Here is a 15,419-nt window from a genome sequence, read left to right as displayed (position 1 = left end):
CAGCGGATGGAAGTCCAGCTGCGGACAGGCTCAGCTGGCAGCTCTGCAGACTTGCCGCAGAGCGGAGCCAGCCAGGGAGGATTCTGGGGGGAGGGATGCCTTCCCTCCCCCCCCGCGGGCGCCCCAGACCGGAATGGTAAGTGGATTTCGTACACCCCTAGAACAATGAGGTCAGAAAGAAATTAAGGGAGTTCGGAGGTGGCTGCCCATCCCGGTGGGATTGCTCCCTCCATGAAGGAAAATACTTAATGAAGGAAAGTGCTCTTCTTTTTATTAAATACTTCACAGTTCCCCCCCATGCTGCATTCCTCCCCCCCCCCCGCAAAAAAACCCCAAACCACCAGCAAACTAGATAACAACTACACTGCAATGGAATCATCCACTACTCTCCCAGCAATATGAGTATAACAGCCATGGACTATGCACTGCAGACGTAACCCATAGTCACAGCAGCAAGTTCTCAGAACATCCAAAATCTATACTTTTACATGCTGAAACAACAGCAATAGTAATAATAATTCAGGGAAAAGCACTCCTTTGGGGCCACTTTTTTTGTTCCAGCAACAACCCATTTTGCAGAGAAGGAAACTGAATCAAGTGACTTTAAAATAATGAGTACCACATGTGTGGGGACTGCGGGAGGGAATCACACTACCGAACCCTCACAAAAGCACTTCTTTGGACCCACATTCCCTGCTCCTGCACCAACTCCCATCGCACACAGCAGCAAGTTCTCAGAATACCCCCAAATCCACCTGGTTGCATATCCACCATGGCTGCCTTTACATTAAAGAAAAAATCCGCAGTCCTACCGTTATGGAGCCTCTCCGTGTTTACAGCGGGCTCCCAGAGAGGAGAAGTTTTTAATTTTCAGGGTTCCACAGAACTCAATGAAACAGCACCATCTAGTGGCTGTTTTAATAGCGGAACAATCGAACGTATTTTGATACTTCGTTATTTCTGGATCTATTCAACATGGAATAACCAGGAAGTACCTCTGGATGCAACCTGGAGGTTGACGACGTCATGAAAAGGACCCACAAACTTACGTGAGTGAGCAATCTCAATAGCAGGATAAAACCTTTGTGTGAAGCAGCCCCATGTTGTGATGTGCCATGATGCAGAGTATAAAAACAACCACTAGGGGGTTTCTGCTGTTCTCAGCAGTTTGTCCGTTCCATGGAGTTTAGGCTGTTAAAACCAATAAACCACCACAAGCCTCCCCGTTCCATTCTGTTCTGGTCTGTAAGTTAATAAAGATGGTTTCTGTTTTAACTGCCTGAATCTGATGTGTCCACGATGTTACACACCACAAACATCCTCCAAACCTGCATGCGTACTCAGAAGTAACAATGGTGAGAAGCAGCACCATGCAAAAAGACAGGTTGCTACTTGTAACTAGTTCTCCAAGTGGTCATCTGTGCATTCACACATATGGGCTCTGTGCCTTCAGGAAACTTCTACAGCTGAGGAGTTTTGACAGGAACCCTTCCCCCACTGACCCAGTGTGCATGTCCCTAGTGGGTTCCCGCTTATTTCCTCAGTTTTTAAAGACTGATATCGTGGCCTCAGAACCAAGAAGAAATACCTTCAGTACCCAACATAAAACTCAAGTATGGCACCGAAGAGGGGACAGTGGGTGGGTTGTGTGAATGCACAGATGACCACTTGAAGAACTACAGTTACAGCTATCAGCCTGTCTTTATTCTTCGTGGTCTCTGTGCATCACACATATGGGTGAGTAGCAAGCTACGTGGTGGGTCGGTGTCCTCCTACAAATAGATGAAAAGATGGCACAACCAAAAGTACAGTCAGCTCTAGCCTGAACATCCAGTCTGTATTCAATGTCTAACAAAGGTGGACAGCATCAATCAGGTTGCTGCGTGGCACAGTTTGGGGATGGCAGCCCCCCTGTTGAATGTGACTGAAGTTGCTACCACATGAGTAGGATGAGCTGGGACTGGGGGTTCAAATCCAGTTCAAATCCAGCCAGCTCATATGATAGCTCGATGGTCTTGATGACCCAGAAAACAAAGCACTAAGTCAAAAGAGGCCAGTGCTTCTTTGCACTTTTCACTGTAGCAGACAAAAAAATCAAGGTGAAAGTCTGAACTGCACAGTCCTTGACTTATAAAAGGCCAGGGTACAACAAACACTGAGTGTGTGCAGAGTTGATTCCAGAGGCATAGACAGGGAAGTAAAGAAAGCAGGCAAAACAATGTCCTGATTTAAGTGAAAGCCCGGCACAACCTTCCACAGAAAAGCAGGACCAGGTCTGAGCACCACGTTCTCTCAGGGAAAGATGAGATACTACTCTGTCTTCTCTGAGTGCACAGAGTTCACTAGCTGGTATCCAGACATAGCCTCCTGATAATTCAAAACCTTTAGACCCATTGCTGCAGAGGAATATACAGTCAGGACCAGAAATATTGGAGCAAGGATAACTGTTTTGGCAGTTGGCCTCTGTACACCACCACATTGAAGCTGAAAGGAAACATACCCAGATGGGAGCGAAGTCAGGACTTTCAGCTGTAATTCAAGGGGTGTGACAAAAGTGGGGCACTAACCATTCAGGAAGGACAGCCAGTGGCACACACACACCCATCGTTGGTGGCTCATAAGTAATGGAACAAACCAACATCATTTCAAACTTAAGGATCGCGTTTAATACCTAGATGAAAATCCTTTGCAGACAATGACTGCCTGAAGTCTGGAACCCATGGACATGACCAAATGCTGAGTTTCCTCCCTTGGGATGCTTTGCCAGGCCTTTACTGCAGCTGCCTTCAGCTGCTGCATGTTTGTGGGTCTTTCTGCCTTCAGTCTTGTCTTCAGTAAGTGAAAAGCATGCTGTATTGGGTTGAGATCAGGTGACGGACTTGGCCATTGAAGAACATCCCACTTCTTTGCCTTGAGAAACTCTGGGGTAGCTTTTGCTGTATGTTTTGGGTCATTATCCATCTGCAGTATGAAGCGGCGTCCTATCAGTTTGGCAGCATTTGGCTGAATCTGAGCAGAAAGTATAGCCCTATACACTTCAGAATTCATCCTGCTGCTTTTATCAGCAGTCAGGTCATCAATAAACACCAGTGACACGGTTCCATTGGCAGCCATACATGCCCATGCCATAACACTGCCCCCTCATGGTTGACAGATGATGTGGTATGCTGCAGATCATGAGCAGTTCCTTTCCGTCTCCATACTTTTCTCTTCCCATCATTCTGGTACAAGTTAATCTTGGTTTCATCAGTCCAAAGAATCTTATTCCAGAACTGGGCAGGCTTTTTTAGGTGTTTGCTGCCAATGGCTAATCTGGCTGTCTGTTCTTGAGCCTGTCTGTCTGTTACCAGTGGTTTGCACCTTGTTGTGAAGCCTCTGTATTTACATTCATAAAGCCATCTCTTGACTGTAGATGTCAACAATGACATGCCTACCTCTGCAAGAGCGTTCTTGACCTGGCTAGATGTTGTGAAAGGGTTCCTCTTCACCATGAGCAGAATTCTGCAGTCATCTACTTTAGTTGTCTTCAGTGGTCTTCCAGGCCTTTTGCTGTTGCTGAGCTTGCCAGTTAACTCCTTCTTTTTCAGGATGTTCCAAACTGTTGTATTGGCCACTCCCACTGTTTTTGTGATCTTTCTGATGGGTTTATTTTGATTCCTCAGCCTAATGATGGCCTCCTCCACTTGCATGGACACCTCTTTGAAACCTCATGTTGGGAGTTCTAGTGAACAGCTACCAAATGCAAATGTAGCACTCAGAACCACCTCCAGGCCTTTTATCTGCTTGATTGGTCATGGGATACCCAGGAAACAGGCCACGCCTGGCCATGCAGCTGCTTGTCAGCCATTCGTTCCATTACTTATGAGCCACCAATGATGGAGGTGCGTGTGTGCCACTGGCTGTACTTCCTGAATGGTTAGTGCCCTATTTTTGTCAAACCCCTTGAATTACAGCTGAAAGTCCTGACTTCGCTCCCATCTGAATGTGTTTCCTTTCAACTTCAATGTGGTGGTGTACAGAGGCCAACTGCTAAAACAGTTATCCCTGTTCCAATATTTCTGGCCCTGACTGTAATCTCCTCCCAAGTAGTTCAAGGCGTCTGCCTTCTTTGTTAGTTGGAGAGGAGTGTGCCCTATGAGCCTTCCCTTGTGCCACTTTGACAACCATTGAATTTGGGGCTGGGTGCTTAAACTAGCCAGCATTAACCTCCTGTAAAGGATATAGGAGCCTCCAAGCTGGCATAGTGGAGGGGGTGTTCCAGGATTGTTTAATGGGCTCCTCTAGTGCACGGAGAAGAGTAATGGCCACCGGTCAGGAAGATTCTGCACTCACCGTGTCGAAAATTGGATCTTACACCATGGAGGCTACTTGCTTGGTCTCTAGCCCCAAGGCCGGTGTGGCTCTCAGAACCTGACTAGATAATTGTCCCAGGTCCTCTGACAGAGAGACAGTGCCATTCGATCCCATAACCTCATCAGGCAAGGAGATGGAGAGAGGGCAGGATGACTGAGACGCCATGTCAGACTGACAGCCTTCCATATCAGAAAACCTGCTTCTCGCCCTCCTTCTGTGAGATGTCACCAGCATTAGATTGTGGGATCAGCTGAAGCAGTGTGCAACTGTGCAGCTTGTGGCCGCGGTACAGCAGACAGTACAGTCTGGAACTGCACTGTCTGGATCTGCAGTCGAACAGGCAGCACAACCAGATTTGGAGCATGAAGGACACCTTCTCGATCCAGGGGTCTCAACACCCTGGCTAACGGTTGTCATTGGTACCGACTTTCTCCCTAGTAAGGAAGATCAGGGAGGCAAGGAGGATAGTATGGACTGTAAGGATCATCATGGTCTTCTAGCCAATCCTGGGGTCTCCTGTATTGCGAGTCCCAGGTTGAATGTCTATCCCACTCATAGAATGGTGATCTAGACCTGTCTCGATAATGGCCCCCCTTGTAAAATCTAGGGGCATGACCTCTGTTAGAAGAGGCAACTGAGTAGATTGAATCCTGCCATCATGGACACTGATCATGACCTGTGCTGGAGCCTTCTAATCAGTAATGATGAGGTGGCAGAAAGCGTGGGTCCACTGGGGACAGGTCCTGGATCTCACCATCTGTTGTCGATGTAATCGGAATAGGCTCCCCCGCCTGGATCGGATTCACCATTCAAATCGGTTAAAATAACATTGGTGGAGCAGCAGGTACAGTTGTTGGTACAGGAGACCGTCTTCAACCTTGAGACATTGCTGGAGCAGCAGGAGAGCAGCCAGCACTAAGGGTTGCTGTTGATCCCGAGATGCCAGAACAGACACAGGTGGAGCAGTCGGAGGTGAGGGACATGCTTCATCCTGAGTTGGAGTGCTGGGAGACACAACCGAATGTGGAGGCCGCTGTTGACCCAAGATGCTCACACACAGTCAGGAGTGCAGGGGAGCCTGAAGTGCTGCTCAATCCAGATTAAAATCATCTGACTTTTTTTTAGAAGTCTTGCTCTTCTTTTTCAGTTCCGAAGAAGGCAGACTAGCCTGTTTTGAAGCTTTAGTGCTTTCAGTTAGCTTCTTAAACAGTGAAGATGTCAAAGACCAGCCCGAGTGGGAAGGTCTTGTGTACTCGGAGGAGTACAACGTTGAGGGGAGGATATCCCAAACACTGGAGTAGGTTCTTGTTTGGCAGGTAATGTTTCTAAGGGTGAGGTTGGCTGTTCCACCATACCTTTTGGCTCCCCAACAACTTCCAATGCTCATTTCCAAAGAGCAGCTTTAGCTAGTCAGAGCAATTGCATCTCACCTGCTTCAAGAAAGCTTGGCAATGAGGCCAAGCCTCAACAATCTGCCCTTCTCTCTGAGGCAAAAGAGGCAAAGGGAATGTCCATCTAATGGCAGCAATTTAGCCCCACAACAGAACACTTTCTAAATGGTGCCTTAAGGGCCATACACCTGTGAGGGCAATCGCGAGATCGCAACAACTAACTAAATAAATAATAGTGCTAAGATAAAGACAGAAATACTTTGATAGGTAAGACGAAAGATAGAATAAAACCTCAGCTTGAAAAATGCTTTCAGATTGAACTGAACACAAGAGAAGTTTCCAGATGAGGCTACCCCAATGGTGGTCGAAAGAGAACTGAGGGAATAAGTGACAACCTGCTAGGGACATGTGCACTGGGATGGTGGGGAAATGGTTCCCACCAAAACTCCTCTGCTATAGAAGTTTCCTGAATCAAGGGTTCAGGTGCAGGCGCAGAGCCCATAGGTGTGATGCACAGAGAGACCACGAAGAAGAAATCCAGCTTGCATATATGCTACTGGTGGTCAGTAGAAGAAAAATGTTAAAGAGTGCACTGCAAACACAATGCAGAAAGAAATAGGGATGGCGGAGAATTCCGCCACGGATTTCAGTGAGGCTGAATGCACTGGCATTCGACCCCCCGAAACCCGTGGCGGAATGGCCTCCCATCCCCTGCCACCCAACGGAATCCCCCCGGGATGAAGCTTACCTGGGGCGGATGCCAAGGTGGTGGCAGCGGCTCCGGCGGCAGCGGCTGGTCTCTCGGCTGGCTGCTGCGGCCTCTGACTGCCCCGCATCGTAGTGGCCACCATTTGCATCCTGCTAGGCTGCCGTGATAGGCTACATAAGTATTTACGTAGCCTATCACAGAAAGAGCAGGGGCACAAACGGCATAGTGGACGCCGTTTGTGCCCCTGCTCTTTGCCGTGATAGGCTACGTAAGTATTACGTATGCGATCTCGCGATTGCCCTCACAGGTGTATGGTCCTCAAGAAGCCATTTAGAAAGTGTTCTGTTGTGGGGCTAAATTGCTGCCATCAGACGTGATAGGCTACGTAAATCCTTATGTAGCCTATCATGGCAGCCTAGCAGGCCACAAATGGCGACCACTACGACGGCCGCCATTTGCAGCCACAGCAGCCCTGAGAACCCGGAGCAACTCCGGCTGCAGATGGCCCAGGCTGGTGGCTCCGTGGAGCCGCCGCGGAGCAGAGCCAGCCAGGGAGGATTCCAGGGGGAGGGACGGAGCGCCTCCCCCCCACTGCGGATGCCCCTGCGCGGAGCCAGGTTAGGGATTCGTACATCCCTAGAAAGAAATAAGGGCATGCACGCATGCACGTACGTACACCCACACATGCTGTCTCTGTCTTTCTCTCACTTGCTCTCTTTCTCTCTCGCTCGCTAATACACTCTCACACACAGACTGCCTCACTCACACTCATTCTCCTCCTCTTCAAAATAATTCAAAACCCCAAATACTCAGTCTCATGGTGCTCTGTTCCTCTCTCTGCTTCTGCCAGCCACGTTCTTGCTCGGATGACCTACTACGGCTGCAAAGCCACCAAATGGGTGTGGGGTTTTGTTTACTACTCTACTGATTGCCATCCAGCTGCTCTGAGTGCCCCGCAGCGACGCCCGACAGCTTGGCTTAGCAGCTCCTCTCCCTCTTGCCTAGGCAAAGCGAGCCCTCTTTAATTATTTATTTGAAGACATAGGGGATCGTTTCCTGGGGGTGCCCTGCATAGACACTCCCCCATTGCTTTCCTCATGGCAAGGGAACAATCTGAGCATGTGCGATTGTCACACATGCTCAGTTTGCAAATCGAAGCCACTTCCAGATTTTGGGAGGAACAGGACAGCCAAAAACAGCTGATGAGAAAGAACAAGGAAACAGCCTTGCAATGTGCCGATACAAGCAAAGCCACAATGCTAAGGTTGCAGCCACTTTAAGAAAAGCAAACTGCCATGATTTGGATATATGACATCACAGTTTCTAGGCAGAACATTACCCATTGGAAAACAAAAATTAGTGCCAATCAGATCAGCAAACAGTGGGGTGAATCTGTTGGTGTACATTTTGGAGCATTGTGAAAATTACATTGTCATGCTGAAAAATTCAATCCTGAAACTTCTCTAGTACAATCAAGGGGTGTGCACTGACCAAAGATTCAGTTCAGACTCTGATTTGGCCCGAACCAATTCAGAAGCTGCCCAACCTGATTTGGGTCGAATCTGAATCTCCATTTGGACATTGTCTTCCATTGACTATCGCTGGAAATCAACAAACAGCTATCACTTCTTAATGTTCCTCAGAATCTGATGAAATTTGCAGGCATAATAGCCCCAGCCTTTTCACCCCAAGAGCCCACCCACAAGATGAGGAACTCTGAAGCCAGACTTTGTCAGCATACTTTCCCAAAGCAATAAATGCTCCCTCAGTCTCCCTTTTAGTATATGTGGATTCACAGACCCTGACTGGAAAAGAAGTCTAATATGTCTTGATGAATTGGACTCAGGCATTTAAGACCAGCTTCAGGAAGCAAAAACCTGGAGGTGAGAAATGGCAAGGGGGAGAGGGCAGAGTTGAATACAGTTTCTCTACTACATACAAATAACACACCACTGCTTTTTGCCATGGATTTCAAAGGAAGGGTGTGCCTTCACACAAACACTCACTTTGAACTCTACTAGGAGGAGAAGGCAGTGGAGGTGGAGACAAATCTTTTCAGCGGAGAAACCCTGGGCAGGAAAAGGGTGAAGGGCTGCTTCTCTTCCGCAAATCCCCACTCCCTTAAGATGCTTGACTTTAATAAAAGAAAGGTATATCAGGGCTATCTTACATGTGTTTGCACATCACACATAACTAGACACAGAAAACAAATTTCCCTGTGCTGAGTTCCCTCCCAGAAAAATGTTGAGAACTGTTGTTAGAAGAAGGTCTTAAGCATTCCCTTTGTAGAAGCAAAACTACAAAAACTCTTACAATGTTAGGTTAATAAAGGCTATCTGTACCTTTCTAGAAATAGTTCTGTGGAATTGCTGTATACTGGCTTATCAGTGTGACTCATTTCTTGAGAGCTAAATGGCAGCTCAGCATTTAAACAGATAATTTGCAAAGACAACAAATGTGGAAATCCGACTTTATTAGTCCACCTCCTTGATAAATGCTTCCCCAATCTTGACCTTGAGTATATTGCTCCCCCCCCTGCCCGGCCCCCGCCTGGCCCCCACCCTCTTTGGCTGCAATATAACCAATTAAGTTTCTAGATAATTTCTAACGTAACATTGTTCTGAACTCAGATTTAACTACTTTTGAACAATGGTGGCCTTTGCTTCTTCCAATATGCTGATATTAGTCCGTCTGTCTTCCCAAGTAATTTGCAGAATTTTTCAGAGGCAGCGTTGGTGAAATCTTTCGAGAAGTTGGGAGTGGCGTTTATAGATGGTCCATGTTTCACAGGTGTATATGGGGGTGGGGAGATTCCTTTCAGTGATTTTCAATGAGAGCAGGAGAAAAAGGTGACTGCTTGCTTTGGGAAGAGCCTCGTGTGGTGCAGGGTGGTAGGCAGCAGCATTGCAACCAAAACTCTCCCCACGACCTGAGTTCGATCCCAGCAGAAGCCGGGTCTCAGGTAGCTGGCTCAGCCTGAGTCAGCCCTCCATCCTTCCGAGGTCAGTAAAATGAGTACCCAGCTTGCTGGGGGAAAGGTGGTCACGACTGGGGAAGGCAATGGCAAACCACCCCGCTATAGTCTGCCATGAAAATGCCAGTGAAAGCAGTGACCCTCTAGGGGTCAGTAATGACCCGGTGCTGGCACAGGAGGAACCTTTCCTTTCCTTGCTTTGGGAGTGGGGGTGGGGGTGGGGTGGGGGGAGAGCAGACTTCCAAAGTTGCAAAAGTACTGTGGATTCTATACATGCAACCCCTTTCAGCAATTTTCAAAGGGATCGAAGCATTGCTCTGCAGTTGCTGCACAGAAACGTTTTAACCCTTTCCACCTAGTCCGCATGTACACACAAATGAGAAAAGGGAAACTGCTTGCTTTGGCGGGAGGGGAGAGCAGACGTCCAAAGTTGCAAAAGTACTGTGGCTTCTATGTAAAAGTGGCCAAGGTAGAGATCGGCAGCAGCAGAAGTGAAAAGAGGCAGCAAGGAAGTTGAAATGGAAAAGTTCATGCTGAGAAGGGGCAGGGGCTACCCCAGAGGAAGTGGGCTGTGGGTGTACAACACTGCTGGCATCCGATAACATCCCACCACGCTCAGCTACCAGTGTAAACGGCTAGTGGCACTACGCGTTTAAGGGAATCCAGCTGTATAAAGAACCGATCTTTATCACCGCAAAAAATCCGGAAGCAAAGCCCCCTGTTACTAGGGATGTACGAAAGTCACTTACCTTTTTGAAGGGTGACATTCGCGGTGGGGGGGAGGCGCTCCATCCCTCCCCCCAAAATTCTCCCCGGCCGGCTCCGCTCCATGGAGTCGCTGGCTGGGGCCGCCAGCAGCCAGACATCCGGCCGCTAGGCAGCCTGCACAGGGACACAAATGGCGGCCACCGTAGCCACCGCCATTTGCGTCCCAGTATTTTGCCATGATAGGCTATGTAAATATTTACATAGCCTATCATGGCAAAAAAAAAAAAAGCGAATGCAAATGGCGGCGGCTACAGCAGCTGCCATTTGCGTTCCCCTTTTTTCACCATGATAGGCTACATAAATATTTATGTAGCCTATTACAGCAAAAGACAGGGGCGCAAATGGCGTAGTGGCCGCCATTTGCACCCCTGTCTTTGGCTGTAATAGGCTACGTAAATATTTACGTAGCCTATCATGGCGAAAAAAAGGGAATGCAAATGGCGGCCACTGTAGCCGCCACCATTTGCGTTCCTTTTTTTCCCCATGACAGGCTACGTAAGCACTTACGTAGCCTATCACAGCCTCCACAGGGACGCAAATGGAGTCCCTGAGTTAGCCGTGATAGGCTACGTAAGTATTTACGTAGCCTATCACAGCTATAATGAAGAAGCGAACGGCAGCCACAGCCGCGGCCACCATTCGCAAAGCAGCACGAACGGCAGCAGGTAAGTGCTCCGTTTCACACGCCTTTCGTGGGGTGGGGGGCGGGGGGCTGCGTTCCACCACGGATTTTGTGGGGCTGAATGCTTTGGCATTCGGCCTCACCGAGATCCGTGGCGGAATTCTCTGACATCCCTACCTGTTACATTCTGGGATGAAAAACCCAGGTGGAGAAAAGCCCTTTCCTAACTGAGTATGTCCATTTAAGAGATGGTAGACAAAAGACTGCCTGTTTTTCCAATGTCTGGCACCCTTTTCTTGTCTTTATGAGGGCTAGGTACAATTTGAATATTGACATATGTTTTTCCTTGTTGATCAAGAGGTGAAGTTTACCAGTTTTTGACAAACTGTTTCGCTTTCTCACATGTTTAATAACATACTAGCTTTGTTGTTGTTCAGTCGTTCAGTCGTGTCCGACTCTTCGTGACCCCATGGACCATAGCACGCCAGGCCTTCCTGTCCTGCGCTCTCTCCCGGAGCGTGCTCAAGTTCATATTCATTGCATCCGTGATGCTATCTAGCCATCTCATCCTCTGCCGTCCCCTTCTCCTTTTGCCTTCAGTCTTTCCCAGCATCAGGGTCTTTTCCAGGGAGTTTTCTCTTCGCATTAGGTGGCCAAAATATTGGAGCTTCAGCTTCATTATCTGTCCTTCCAATGAGCACTCAGGGTTGATTTCCTTTAGGATGGACTGATTTGACCTCCTTGCAGTCCAGGGGACTCGTAAGAGTCTTCTCCAGCACCACAGTTCGAAAGCATCAATTCTTCGGCGCTCAGCCTTCCTTATAGTCCAGCTCTCACAGCCATACATTACTACTGGGAAAACCATAGCTTTGATTAGACGGACCTTTGTCGGCAAGGTGATGTCTCTGCTTCTTACTATGCTGTCTAGGTTTGCCATAGCTTTCCTCCCAAGGAGCAAGCGTCTTTTAATTTCATGGCTACAGTCACCGTCTGCGGTGATCTTGGAGCCCAAGAAAGTAAAATCTGTCACTGCTTCCATTTCTTCCCCTTCTATATGCCAGGAAGTGATAGGGCCAGATGACATGATCTTAGTTTTTTTAATGTTGAGTTTCAAACCAGCTTTTGCACTCTCCTCTTTCACCCTCAACAAGAGGCTCTTGAGATCCTCTTCGCTTTCTGCCATTAGGGTGGTATCGTCTGCATATCGGAGGTTGTTGATAATTCTCCCAGCAATCTTAATTCCGACCTCTGATTCATCCAACCCGGCATTTCTCATGATGTACTCTGCATATAAGTTAAATAAGCAGGGTGACAATATGCAGCCTTGTCGTACTCCTTTCCCAATTTTGAACCACTCGGTTGTTCCATGTCTGGTTCTTACTGTTGCTTCTTGACCCTCGTACAGGTTTCTCAGGAGACGGGTAAGGTGGTCTGGTACTCCCATCACTTTCAGAATTTGCCACAGTTTGTTGTGATCCACACAATCAAAGGCTTTAGCGTAGTCAATGAAGCAGAAATAGACGTTTTTCTGGAATTCTCTTGCTTTCTCCATGATGCAGCGAATGTTGGCGATTTGATCTCTAGTTCCTCTGCCTCTTCGAAACCCAGCTTGTACTTCCGGTAGTTCTCGGTTCGCATACTGCTGAAGCCTAGCTTGTAGGATTTTGAGCATCACCTTGCTGGCATGTGAAATGAGCGCAATTGTGCGGTAGTTTGAACACTCTTTGGCGTTGCCCTTCTTTGGAATTGGAATGTAAACTGACCTTTTCCAGTCTTGTGGCCACTGTTGAGTGTTCCAGATTTGTTGGCATATTGAATGCAGCACTTTAACAGCATCATCTTTTAGGATTTTAAATAGCTCGGCTGGAATACTGTCATCTCCGCTAGCTTTGTTGTTACTAATGCTTCCTAAGGCCCACTTGACTTCACTCTCTAGGATGTCCGGCTCAAGTTCAGTGACCGCACTATCATGGCTATCAGGGACATTCAGATCTTTCCTGTATAGTTCTTCTGTGTATTCTTGCCACCTCTTCTTAATCTCATCTGCTTCTGTTAGGTCCCTGACTTATTTGTCCTTGATCATGCCCGTCTTTGCACAAAACGTTCCCTTGAGATCTCCAATTTTCTTGAAGAGATCTCTAGTCTTTCCCATTCTGTTGTTTTCCTCGATTTCTTTGCATTGTTCATTTAAGAAGGCCTTCTTGTCTCTCCTTGCTATTCTCTGGAACTCTGCATTCAGTTGGGTATATCTTCCCCTTTCTCCCTTGCTTTTCGCTTCCCTTCTTTCATGAGCTACTTGTAAAGCCTCATCAGACAGCCACTTGGCTTTCTTGCATTTCTTTTTCTTTGGGACGGATTTTGTTGCTGCCTCCTGAACAATGTTACGGACCTCCGTCCATAGTTCCTCAGGCACTCTGTCTATCAGGTCTAATCCCTGAAATCTATTCCTCACCTCCACTGTATATTCAGAAGGGATATGACTGAGGTCATACCTGAACGGTTTAGTGGTTTTCCCGACGTTCTTCAATTTAAGCCGAAATTTTGCAAGAAGCAGCTCATGATCTGAGCCACAGTCAGCTCCAGGTCTTGTTTTTACTGACTGTATGGAGCTTCTCCATCTTTGGCTGCAAAGGACATAATCAATCTGATTTCGATATTGACCATCTGGTGACGTCCATGTGTAGAGTCGCCTCTTATGCTGTTGGAAAAGAGTGTTTGCTATGATCAGCATGTTCTCTTGGCAAAACTCTATTAGCTTTTGTCCTGCTTCATTTGGTACACCAAGGCCATGCCTGCCTGTTATCCCGGTGATTTCTTGACTTCCTACTTTAGCATTCCAATCCCCTATGATGAAGAGGACATCTTTTTTGGGTGTTAGTTCTAGAAGGGGTTGTAGGTCTTCATAGAACTGATCAACCTCAGCTTCTTCGGCCTCAGTGGTTGGGGCATAGACTTGAATTACTGTGATGTTGAATGGTTTGCCTTGGATTCGTACTGAGATCATTCTACCATTTTTAAGATTGTACCCCAGTACTGCTTTTCCCACCCTTTTGTTGACGATGAGTGCTACTCCATTTCTTCTAAGGGATTCTTGCCCACAATAGTAGATATGATGGTCACCTGAATTAAATTCGCCCATGCCTGTCCATTTCAGTTCGCTGATTCCCAAGATGTCGATGTTCAATCTTGCCATCTCATGTTTGACCACCTCCAGCTTACCTTGATTCATTGATCTGACATTCCAGGTTCCTAAACAATATTGTTTTTTACAGCATCGGATTTTCTTTTCACCGCCAGACACATCCACAGCTGAGTGTCCTTTCGGGTTTGGCCCAGCCGCTTCACTCTTTCTGGCGCTACTTGGAAATACCCTCTGCTCTTCCCCAGTAGCATATTGGACACCTTCCAACCTGAGGGGCTCATCTTCCGGCGTCATATCTTTTAGCCTTGTGATACGTTCCATGGGGTTTTCTTGGCAAGAATACTGGAGTGGGTTGCCATTTCCTTCTCCAGTGGACCACATTTTGTCAGAACCCTCTGCCATGACCTGTCCGTCTTGGGTGGCCCTGCACGGCATAGCTTATGGCTTCACTGAGTTACGCAAGCCCCTTCGCCACAACAAGGCAGTGATCCATGAAGGGGAACATACTAGCTACCTGTTTAAAATGATACCTCGCAGGAGTGTTAAATAATGTAGGCGCTTGTCTTTTGTATGAATGTTATAGAGTTTATAGTATGTATTATATTTCCTTATATATTGTAATAATGAAAACATTAAATAAAAAGAGTATATTGCCCCATGCACCCTTATTGGAAGTGTTTCTCAAGTGAGGGGGCCAGCGTAGACTCACAGTGTACATTTATGCTACAAATGTAAACCCATTCCATGTGAAGGTATTTCGCTGGTGGGTTAAAAAAGAGACAGCTTTAGGATGGAGAAGAGGTGGCCTGGAGAAGATCTGCATCTTTCCCCATCTGCAGTAGGTTAAGCCATCTCCAGCTGCAAGGAAAGAATGGAGAGATTGGACTGGTCTGTGATTGCTCTGGACCTCTTGAAAGGCTTTGGATCAATGCAAATGTGCAACTTTCCTTAGTGTTTTCATACAAGAACCAGGCAGCTTATCCATGCTGTGTTGGGGTAATGATGCCTTTATCTTGTAGGCTGGCCAGTTCCTGGTTCAGTACCTTCCTTTTAGGCATCCCCACTGGCTCAACACTGGCATCTGTCTCAAGTTTCAGCTTCCCTGCCAAGTGTCCTTCTCCTTGAAAAACCTCCTGACATCCTTTCAGTATCTCCTCCATTGTCTAGGCAGCAAGATGGCCCACTGGCGTTTTTTTTTCCACATCTTTTCAATGTAGAAAGAGGGACAGGGCAGCCATTTCAGGCAGCTGATTGTGGTTGTCATGAGAGGGCAGCAAATTGTTAGTTATTTGATTACAGTTGGGGTTTTTTACTACGAGACAGAGGTGCTTATAGGATTTTCTGCCTCAAAGGCCAAAATAATAGCCTTGGATGTTATAGAACATGACTTGTGGGAGTTGGGGGGGGGGCACCATTTGCTGTTCTGCCTCAGGCAGTAAAATATATTGGGCCTGCCCTGA

Source organism: Heloderma suspectum, chromosome 5, assembly GCF_057233095.1.
Source record: "Heloderma suspectum isolate Gila_16-S chromosome 5, 16-S_ref, whole genome shotgun sequence".
Classification (NCBI taxonomy): Eukaryota; Metazoa; Chordata; class Lepidosauria; order Squamata; family Helodermatidae; genus Heloderma; species Heloderma suspectum.
The sequence above is the reverse complement of the archived record's forward strand: the minus strand, read 5'-3'. Positions refer to the sequence as shown.